The sequence below is a fragment of the Bison bison genome, unplaced genomic scaffold (genome assembly GCF_000754665.1).
Source record: "Bison bison bison isolate TAMUID 2011002044 unplaced genomic scaffold, Bison_UMD1.0 scf7180017864367, whole genome shotgun sequence".
In the NCBI taxonomy this organism is placed as follows: Eukaryota; Metazoa; Chordata; class Mammalia; order Artiodactyla; family Bovidae; genus Bison; species Bison bison.
In genome coordinates, this window is record NW_011494939.1 from 5,941,480 (window position 1) to 5,952,832 (window position 11,353).

General features: G+C 42.5%; 1 pseudogene; it reads right to left on the bottom strand.

The window, feature by feature from the left end:
• Positions 1–7,920: 7,920 nt before the first annotated feature.
• Positions 7,921–8,690, bottom strand: LOC105000047 (annotated as a pseudogene).
• Between the last annotated feature and the right edge of the window lie 2,663 nt (positions 8,691–11,353).

Below are 11,353 nucleotides of genomic sequence, written 5' to 3' on the forward strand. Positions count from 1 at the left end.
TATCAAGACCTCTGATAGGTCAGTTGGTAAAGAATCTGCCTGCAATGCGGGAGACTTGGGTTTGATCTCTGAGTTGGGAAGATCCCCTGGAGAAGGGAAAGGCTACCCACTCCAGTATTCTGGCCTGGAGAATTCCATGGACTATATAGTCCATGGGGTCACAAAGAGTCTGACATGACTGATCGACTTTCACTTTCACTTCACTTCACTTCATCAAGGCCCCAGAGGGGCTTGTTTGGAAGCTGCTTTCACAGAGCAGGCCTGGGCAGAGGTCTCTGGTACAGCCAAGGGAAGTCTAGTAACCCTGTAAGTTCCACCTTGGACCCGGGTTGTATAAACCCAGACTCCAGGTGGCCTGTGCCTGTTCCACAGGCCAGACTCTGAAAAGGGGGTCCAGTGTCTTCAGCGTGGGGGTGGGGTGGGGTGGAGTGTGTGTGTGGAAAGCCTTACACTTTCCCGTTGGCATTTCCTTGGCTGAGAGCTCAGCAGCTCCCACTTGTGGCCACTAGGGGGAGATGCTCCTCTGGGAACTGTGTGAAGAGCCTCATCCTCTCCGTCTGCCTACCCGGACACCTAGAGTCCCTGAGTCGCTCCCGCTGTCATCGTCAGGCCCAGTTCTGCTGATGAGGCCTCATCTGCATCTTGTGGCCTCCTGTTTCAAGGGACAACTCACACGGGGAGGGGGTACAGCAGATGGAGGGAACTTGTGGATTCTCCCTGGGGGTTATGAAGGAGCAACCTTTTCTTTCTCCAGGAGACCCTGATCCTCTACAAAATTCCATGAGTAAAAACTTGCTAAAAGTTTAAATTAGAAAAATAGAAAATTCAATTCACGTTTGTTTTGTTGTTGTTCAGTTGCTAAGTCACATCTGACTCTTTGTGATCCACCCTGGACCGCTAAGTCTCCTCTGTCCTACACTATCTCTTAGAGATAGCTCAAACTCATGTCCTGAGTCAATGATGCTATTTAACCATCTCATCCTCTGTCACCCCCTTCTCCTTTTGCCTTCAATCTTTCCCAGCATCAGGGTCTTGTCCAATGAGTCGGCTCTTCGCATCAGGTGGCCAAAGTATTGGAGCTTCAGCTTCAGCACCGGTCCTTCCAATGAATATTCAGGGTTGATTTCCTTTAAGATTGACTGGTTTGATCTCCTTGAAGTCTTCTCCAGCACCACAATCAGAAAGTATCAATTCTTCAGTGCTCAGCTTTCTTTATGATCCAACTCTCACACCCATACATAACTACTGGAAAAGCCATGGCTTTGACATTTGTTGGCAAAGTGATGTCTCTGCTTTCTAATACACTGTTTAGGTTTGTCATAGCTTTTCTTCCAAGGAGCAAGCGTCTTTTAATTTCATGGCTGCAGTCACAGTCCAGAGTGATTTTGGAGCTCAAGAATGTCTATCACAGTGTCCACTTTTTCCCCTTCAATTTGCCATGAAGTGATGGGACCAGATGCCATGATCTTAGTTTTTGCCAGCTTTTTCACTCTCCTCTTTAACCTTCATCAAAATATTCTTTAAGATGTTCATCAAGTTCCTCTTCGCTTTCTGCCATTAAGGTGGTGTCATCTGCATATCTAAGGTTGTTGATATTTCTCCCAGCAATCTTGATTCCAACTTGTGATTCATTCAACCCAACATTTCACATGACGTACTCTGCATAAAAGTTAAATAAGCAGGGTAACAGTATACAGCCTTGACGTATTCCTTTCCCAATTTTGAACCAGTCCATTGTTCTATGTCCAGTTCTAACTATTGCTTCTTGACCAACATACAGGTTTCTTAGGAGACAGGTAAGATGATTTGGTATTCCTATCTCTTTAAGAATATTCCACAGTTTGTTGTGATCCACACAGTCCAAGGTTTTTTAGCATACTCAATGAAACAGAAGTAGATGTTTTCCTGAAATTCCCTTTTTTTCTCTATGATCCAATGAATGTTGGCAATTTGATCTCTGGTTCCTCTGCCTTTTCAAAACCCAGCTTGGACACTGGAGGTTCTCAGTTCACATACTGCTGAAGCCTAGCCTAATGTTTAACTTAAGTTTAAGAATAGAGAGTGTTGAAACTTCCCTGGAGTTCAGTGGTTAAGATTCTGAGCTTCCAAGGCAAAGGGCACAGGTTTGATCCCTGACCAGGAAACTAAAATCCCCCATGCAGTGCGGCATGGCCAACAATAAATAAATTTATTGTTTATTAAGAAAAGCTAATTTCTTAAAAAAAAAAAAAAAGGAATAGGGAGCATTAAACTATTGTGGAGTACACCTAGATTCTGTTCTGTAATTTGGGGAGGAAGATTGCCAGGCTCCAGGACTGCTGTATCCCTACAGGGTCTGTCTCCTCATGGCTGTGAGTTCCTGGAACCTGTGACTGGTCTTTGTTCATCTGATAGCCCCTGACCCAGCACACTGGATCTCCATCAGCATTTCCAGGATGAACAAATGAGCAGAGAAGGAAGGGGACAGAAAAGGGGAGAGAAGGAAGTAATGAGAGGGATAGAGAGACAAAGACTGACTATAACTTATTCAAAAGAACTATATGTATTCTTTGCAAGACTTTAGACATAAAGAAGAGAGGGGGCTATAAAGGTGGATAAGTTGGTGTTCCTTGCACTGCAGTGATTCACTTTCTTGTGAAAAAGAAAGATGTGCCACTAACAATGGTGTTGGGGTCCCAGGCAGCGCTAGAGGCAAAGAACACACCTGCCAGTGCAGCGGACATAAGAAACTGTGGTTTGAATCCTGGGTGGAGAAGATCCCCTGGAGGAGGACATGGCAACCCACTCCAGTGTTCTTGCCTAGAGAATCCCATGGACAGAGGAGCCTAGCGGGCTACAGACCTTCGGGTCTCAGAGTAGGACAGGCCTGAAGCTATTTAGCACAGAGCACACCTGGGCCCTCCACAGGGAGAGTTCTCGCACAAGGTGTGCTCCGTCCAGGGCTGTGAGCATTAAGCTATCTGTCAAAATGTTCAGAAACTTACTTGACTCTTGGCTCTTTGTAGGTGACTTGTTAGTGTGTTTGTTTATATCTCTGGAATCTTTTAACAATCTCTGTATCCCGAGTATCTTGAACCTCCACGAAAATGATGGAAGTATGCCGTGTGTGTGTGTGTGTTAGTCACTCAGTCATGTCCAGCTCTTTGGGACACCATGGACTGTAGCCCTCCAGGATCCTCTTTCTGTGGGATTCTCCAGGCGAGAATACTGGAGTGGGTAGTCATTCCCTTCTCCAGGGGGTCTTCCTGACCCAGGGATTGAACCCTGGTCTCCTGCACTGCAGACAGATTATCATCTGAGCCACCAGAGAAGCCCAAGTATGCCTCGGTGGAGTTATTTCTCATTCATTGTTCTGTGATCTTGGATGGAAGTCAAATGTTTTTTAGCTCTAGGAAAATTTCTTGTTTTCTATTTTGAAAATACCCACCCCCCATATGTTTCTGTTTCCAGTTACTAGGGCTATTTTTAGTCATATGTTGCAATCCTGGACTGATATCTATAGCTCTCCTCTTTTCTCTCACGTTTCCTATTTTGTCATTTTTTAAAAATTTATTTTCTCATCTACTGGTCCTATTGAAAATTTTTTTACTGATCAATTTTTAATTTCTAAGAGTGCTATCTTATTTACTGAATTATCTAGTTTTAGAGTATTCCGTTCTTCTTTATGGAGAAGGCAATCTTTTTTATGCTTTTAATAGCCTTTCAAGTTTCCCTGATGATACTGTATGTATATTTTTAAGTTTTCTCTTGTTCCCCGAGTTAGCCTTGTTGTCTCCAAGGTAATTTTTCCTGTTTTTTTTTTTCTTTCAACTTTTTATTTAAAAAATGTTCAAACTTACACAAAGTTGAAAGAATAGTGCACTGAACACTCATATATCCTTTCCCTAATCATCAGTCATTAGTATTTTGCCACATTTACAAACTATTTTGATTTTCTGAATCATTTGTAGACATCATCATTTTAGTCCTAAGTACTTCAGCATATGTTTCTTTTAAGAATAAGGACATTTTTCTACATACCCCAAGATCATTACTACACTCCAAACACATATCACTAATTGAATAATATCTTCTGATATTCAGTTCATACTTAAATTTTACTGGGAATTCCCTGGTGGTTCACTGGTTAGGACTCCAAGATTTCACTGCATGGGGCCTGGGTTACATCCCTGACTGGATCCTGCAAGCCTTGCTGTTCAGTTCAGTTCAGTCACTCACTCGTGTCCGACTCTTTGTGACCCCATGAATCGCAGCACGCCAGGCCTCCCTGTCCATCACTAACTCCCAGAGTTCACTCAGACTCACATCCATTGAGTCGGTGATGCCATCCAGCCATCTCATCCTCTGTCGTCCCCTTCTCCTCCTGCCCCCAATCCCTCCCAGCATCACAGTCTTTTCCAATGAGTCAACTCTTCGCATGAGGTGGCCAAAGTACTGGAGTTTCAGTTTTAGCATCATTCCTTCCAAAGAAATCCCAGGGCTGATCTCCTTCAGAATGGACTGGTTGGATCTCCTTACACCTGTTAGACTGCCTAATATTGTTCTATAGGTCACTAAGGTGCTGATCAATTTTTGCTTTTTTCTCCCTGTGATTCACTTTGGTAAGTCTATTGCCTTGCCTTCAAGTTAACTGATTTTTTTTCCTGCAGCATCTAATCTGTTCTTTGACACATTTGGCAAATTTTTATTTCTGATATTGTTTTCAATTCTAAAATTTCCATTTGATGCTTTTTAATAGTTTGCCTTTATCTACCGAATTTCTCCAATTGTTCACTCACTATGTTTAGTTTTCCCCTTTAAATCCTTGATCAATTTTATAATGGCTTTTTAAAAGTCTGTGTCAATTCCAACACCTCTTACCCTGTTTGAGTTTTTTTAAACTGTTTTTTCTCTTGATTTTTAATCACATCTTACTACTACTTTACCTGTCTAATGATTTGACCATCAAGCTGTCCATTGTACATGCTACGTGATGGGATTTATGCGGCTTTCCTTTAAAGGTTGTTGAGGTTTGTTTTAGCAGGCAATTGATTTACTGGTGAATCAGTTTGGTTTTTTTCTTCAAGGCTTGTTTTAAGCTTTATTAGGACTGGTCTGGAGGAGTCCTTCCTTAAGGCTAGACTAGCTCTACTCCTAAGGCGTGGCCTTTCTGAGGCCTTAATTGAATTGCATGTTTTTAGCCTCTCTGACTGGTTGGAACTGCTACGTCTCCCAGTCCGGTGAGACTTCTGGAATGTCTGTGCAGCTCCCAACTTCTCAATAGCTGTTCTCTGCCAGGCTTTGCAGACTCTCATTTCCCTATGCTCAGCTGAGTACTCAGTCAAACCCTTGAGGGGACCCCTACCCAGATTTCCAAAGCTCCTTCTCTTACAGCTCTCTCCTGTTCAGTACCCGGTCTCACAGATTTCAGCTGTTTAAACAGCCCTAGACTCTAATTTCTGCCTCCTCAGCTTAGTGACCCATCTTTCTTTCCTGGGCTCTACCTCTCTGTCCTGCGGTCTAGAAACTGTCTCCAGAAAGAAAGCCAGGTGATTGTGGAGCTCACATGGGCCTTTCTTCTCTTAGGAACCACTGTTCTGTATCACTGGTTGTCCCAATATCTGAAAAAGATTTCTTTATCCTTTTTGTCTAGTTTTGTAATGACTTATGGCAGGAGGGCTAGTCCAGTGCTAGCTACCCTGTCATAGCCAGAACTGTTGGAAAGTTTTAAACGCCAAATACATTCTTTTTAAAAATGCCACAAATTTTTACTTTCTTCTTTTCACTCTGGTAAATTGGATGAACAAACCTGTTTTATATTCCCTTTTTTCTTCCTTTTTGGGTACTTTTGGATTAATAAAATATTTTCTATAATTTCCTTTTCTTTCTGTTAAATTGTCAGTTATGCATTCTTTCACTATTTTAGTTTTGTAATAGTGATTATCCAATAGGATGACAACTTGATTTTTCTTTGTATTTGATTTGGAAAATTTGCCAACAGAATTTTTTTCTTTACTTCTATTATAGTTTTACCTTGATATGTCTCAGACTTGACTATTCTGGTCAGTTTTCCTATGTACACACACAGACACGTTTGACATGTAGATTTAGGTCATTTTTATTTCCAGAAAGTATTCTGGGATTATAACTTTTGGGTTAAACATGTCATATTTATTTAATTTATAATATACTTTGTATTGGTATAATTTATATAAAATAAAATTCACTTTCAAGTGTATGGTTTCATGAGTTTTGACAAGTAATACACAGTTGTGTCGGAGAAGGCAATGGCACCCACTCCAGTGCTCTTGCCTGGAGAATCCCATGGGCGGAGGAGCCTGGTAGGCTGCAGTCCATGGAGTCGCACAGAGTCAGACACGACTGAGCGACTTCACTCTCAGTTTTCACTTTCCTGCATTGGAGAAGGAAATGGCAACCCACTCCAGTGTTCTTGTCTGGAGAATCCCAGGGACGGGGGAGCCTGGTGGGCTGCCGGCTCTGGGGTCGCACAGAGTCGGACAAGACTGAAGTGACTTAGCAGCAGCAGCAGCACACAGTTGTGTAATCATTACTATAGTCATTACTAGACTACAGTTTTTAGTATTATTTCCATTCCATTGTTTTGTTTTGCTTCTTCAGCAAATCCAGTTATGTGTATGTGTGTGAGTGCTCGGTCGCTTCAATCATGTCCAACTCTTTGCAACCCTATGGACTGCCAGGCTCCTCTGTCCATGGGATTCTCCAGGTAAGATAGCTGGAGTGGGTTGCCATGCCTCCTCCAGGGGATCTTCCCAACCCAGTGATCAAATCTGAATCTGAGCCACCTGCGTCTTCTGTATTGCAGGTGGATTCTGTAACCACTGAGCCACTGGGGAAGCCCAGATATATGTATATGCCTTTTTTGCCTGTTCTCTACAGTGATCACATTTTCTCTGATCATTTTATCCCTTTATTCACTTTTTTTCTCTTGGCTATATCCCTTATTATATTTTTAGTTGAAGTTGCATCTATTCTCCTTTGGGCATCTTGTGATTTAATCTTTATTTCTGTAATTTTTAAATTGAAAAACAATTAAAGATTTTATTGAGGTATAATTGACTCATAACATTATATTAGCTTCAGATGTGCAACACATTGAGTTAATGTCTATACATAACTTTTATTTTTTTTCCTTCTATCTCTTTTCTGAGTTTGATTAGCTCATTTCACGTCTTGATTTTTGTCTATTTCCCATCCAGAAAATTTGAATTTTGGTGTTTTATATTTTCAAGTGCCTATTTAGTAATATTTAATGTTGAATATTGTGTCACAATTTTCATCTGTTTGTGGTTTGGAGGTGAATAAAATCATCATCTGAAGGTATTGCACTCTCACTTATTATTTTCTTCTCATAGTGGCTCAGTGTACTGCTACCTGTGATTTGTTTATACAACAGTGTGTTGAATTTTCCTGGTTTGCTAATGACAGGTGTTTGTTTTGGGGGAGAAGTAAAGGACTTGGTGGTTTACTAAGATTCTTAGTTCTGGAATGCCCTTTTCTATAGATAAGTGGAGTGAGATTTCTTTAATAGTTTGTGCTGTTGTGAGGGAGAGGTTGGTGTGTCTTCTGATTCTGTGATTTTCTTTCGTTTCTGTAGGGCTCCTCTTGTCCACCATTTTCTTTCATTTCCTCGTCTCCAAGTAATGCCTCCCACTTTTAAGCTGGCTACCTCTCCCCAGGAGGGGAGCCTTTCAAAGACTGTTACTTTTGGTCCTGTGCCTTTTTGAGTCTCTCCTAGAGTCCTCAGTAGCCAATGCCCTGGCCTGCCAGCTGGCAGGCCTGTTCTCAGTCTTTCTCTCTCCCTCCTCCCTCCTTTCTTTCTTTCTCTCTCTCTCCCCCACCCCCTTCCTTTCTGTGTGTCTGCCTGCAGGTTTCTTCAACACTAAACAATCTCTTCCAACTTTACTGAGATGGCCTACCACATCCATGGCCAAACACACCTTTTAATTGGAATTCAGTTGCTGACTCAGCCTGGCCACGGGGCTCCTGTAGGCACCAGAGGGCATAGCAGTTGGTCTGTAGGCATCTCTGTCAGCTTCCCATCGTGTGAATCTTGCCGGTTTTCTCCCTCCAGACTTTTGGGCTACGGCCAGTCTCAGGATAGCTGCAGTGCAGGGTGGTAGGCATGTCTCAGGGGGCTGCTACTGCTGCTAAGTCACCTCAGTAGTGTCCGACTCTGTGCAACCCCACAGACGGCATCCCACCAGGCTCCCCCATCCCTGGGATTCTCCAGGCAAGAACACTGGAGTGGGTTGCCATTTCCTTCTCCAATGCAGGACAGTGAAAAGTGAAAGTGAAGTCACTCAGTCGTATCCGACTCTTAGCGACCCCATGGACTGCAGCCTACCAGGCTCCTCCATCCATGGGATTTTCCAGGCAAAAGTACTGGAGTGGGGTGCCATTGCCTTCTCCTTCTCAGGGGGCAGATAGAGGTAATCATAGAAATACCTTATACCTTGCTGGTAAGGTACCAGATTTGTCTCCAGGCTAACTGTCCCTTCCTGTAGGCTGGTGATGTGAGACTTCAAGGTCTTCATCACGTGAAGACTAGGCACATTCTTTTCTGCCAGCTTGGGGTGTTTAGGCCTGTGGACATCCTACTTGGCACCACCAAGCCCCTCCCTAAAAAGGAGTTCATAGATGGCAAGCAGGTCTTTCTTGGGCACGAACATTTTCAGTGGCTCAAGCGTCTGTGGCCAGAGCTGGAGAATCATTCTCAGCATTCTTCTGCTCAAGATGAGACCCTGTCTTTTCAAAATGGTGACTTTTATCCATGTTCTCCCACTGCTAGGATTCCCCCCAACCCCATCCTTCTTCCCTTCAGTCTTCACCTGATTTTCTGCTCTGAAGTGAGCTCTGGAGCCAGCTTTGCTGATATCATATGTCTAATTATCTTTTTACATGTAAATTAAAGTTTGTGTAATCTCTGCGTTGTAGTCACGGTCTAGATATAGATTTTATGTGATTTGAGTTGCTCTCCTTGTTAATTTGTATGGGTTTTGGTGGTTGTGTGAAGAGATCTGGATGTAAGAATCTATCATTATCCCATGTGAACTCTGTAGAGTCATTTTTTAAATCCTGATTTTATTTATTTTGGAAGCATTCCTCAGTTTTCCAGTGATTCTCAATTTAAGAGCATGAGACAAAAAAGCTATGAGGAGCCCTGAGTAAATGTTGAATTGGGGATGGGCTTTCCTTTGGGGTGATTGTGTGGGAGCCAGCCATTATGCTGGGGGCCTCTAATGCCATAATGTGCAATTCTATTTTCTGGGCTGCTTATTTCTCTAGGGAAGGAAATTCTATTCTCCTCCCTGAAGGGTGGAAGTCTGTTTTGACCAGAGGGGAAATGGGGGAAGGGCAGAATGGAGGGGCTGTTTAAATTCTACATAGACTTTTAATTAGCCACCCTGTTTTCAACCCTATTTGCCCTCTGCTGTACTACTCTACTTGATTCCTTAGAGAACTGAACTTCTCTGACATTCTGTAGGGCGACACAGCTCTTTTCGGTATTTTTTCTCTGTGCCAATATTCAAATCTGCAGCTTCCTTTATTCTGGACTTCAGTTGTCACTCCTTCTTCTGCTTCCTGTCTTCCAGAATTTTGTCAAAATCTCTTATTGGCTGATGGACCTTCCTTCTCATTCTCTTGTAGCTGTAGGTTTATCCATTTTAAAAAAATCCTTCACTTTAATTTTAGAAAGGATGTGGGAGGGAATGGAAATAAACAGAGATGTTTAATCTGCTAATTTTAATTAGAAATCTCTTCTGTTAGAGTTGTAAATGTTTAAAAGAAAAGGAGCCTCCTTGGGAAAGGAAAGAAGATGGTTGGTCTATGGTTACAGGAGCCGTCAGAAGGTTGATGTGACCCTGACCATTACTCCTGGCCCAGATGCAGCCTGAGGTGGTTGGGTCTTAGGACTGAAGGAGCATCTGCCTATGGTTCGAAGCAGGACTTCTGGGTGAGGCCACAACCGAAGATCCTGCCCCCACCCCAGAGCTCAAGTGTCACATCCTACATAATGTAATGTTGAAAATGTAGTTACCTGTTATGTGGGACATCTTGCCCTGTCTTTACATGTTTGTGTGCGAAGTGATACCACATATGGTGGTATCCATTCATTTGTTGATGGACCCTCAGTTTGCTTCCATATCTTGGCTACTGTAAATGATGGTGCTGTGAACACTGGGGTGCATGTATCTTTTCAGATTAGAGTTTTCACCGTTTCAGGATACATGGCCAGGATCGGGATTGCTGGATCATGTGGTAGCTCTAGTTTTGGTTTTGTAAGGAACCTCCATACTGTTTTCCACAATGGCTTCCTCTATTTACATTCCCACCCACACTGCAAGAATGTTCCCTTTTCTTCACATACGTTTTAGCGTTTATTATCTATAGACTTTTTAATGATGGCCTTTCTGACTGGTGTGAGGTATTACCTCATTGTGGTTTTCATTTGCATTTCTCTAGCAATTAGTGATGTTGAGCATCACTAATTTCATGTGCCTCTTGATCATCTGTTTGTCTTCTTTGGAGAGATGTCTATTTAGGTCTTCTGTCCATTTTTTGAGCGAGTTTTTTTTTTTTATATTAAGTTGTATGAGCTGTTTGTATGTTTTGAATGTTAACCCCTTGTCAGTTGCATCATTTGGAAATATTTTGTTTCATTCTGTAGGCCTTTTTTCCCATTTTGTTGATGGTTTCTTTTGCTGTGCAAAAGCTTTTAAGTTTGATAAGGTATCACTTGTTTATTTTTGCCTTTATTTCTTCTGCCTTGGAAAACCAATCTAAGAAAATATTGGTATGATTTATGTCAGAGAATGTTCAGCCTATGTTCTCTTCTAGGAGTTTTATGGTGTCATGTATTACATTTAGGTCTTTAAACATTTTGAATTTATTTTTGTTGATGGTGTGAGGGTGTGTTCTAACTTCATTGACTTACATGTAGCTGTCTAGCTTTCCCAACAGCCCTTGCTGAAGAGACTGTCTTTTCTCCATTGTACATTCTTACCTCCTTTGTTGAAGATTAATTGACCCTACATACATCAGTTTCAGAGAAGGCAATGGCACCCCATCCAGTACTCTTGCTTGGAAAATCCCATGGACGGAGGAACCTGTTAGGCTGCAATCCATGGGGTCGCTAAGAGTCGGACACGACTGAGCGACTTCACTTTCACTTTTCACTTTCATGCATTGGAGAAGGAAATGGCAACCCACTGCATTGTTCTTGCCTGGAGAGTCCCAGGGACGGGGGAGCCTGGTGGGCTGCCGTCTATGGGGTCGCACAGAGTCGGACACGACTGAAGTGACTTAGCATAGCATGTAGGTTTATTTCTGG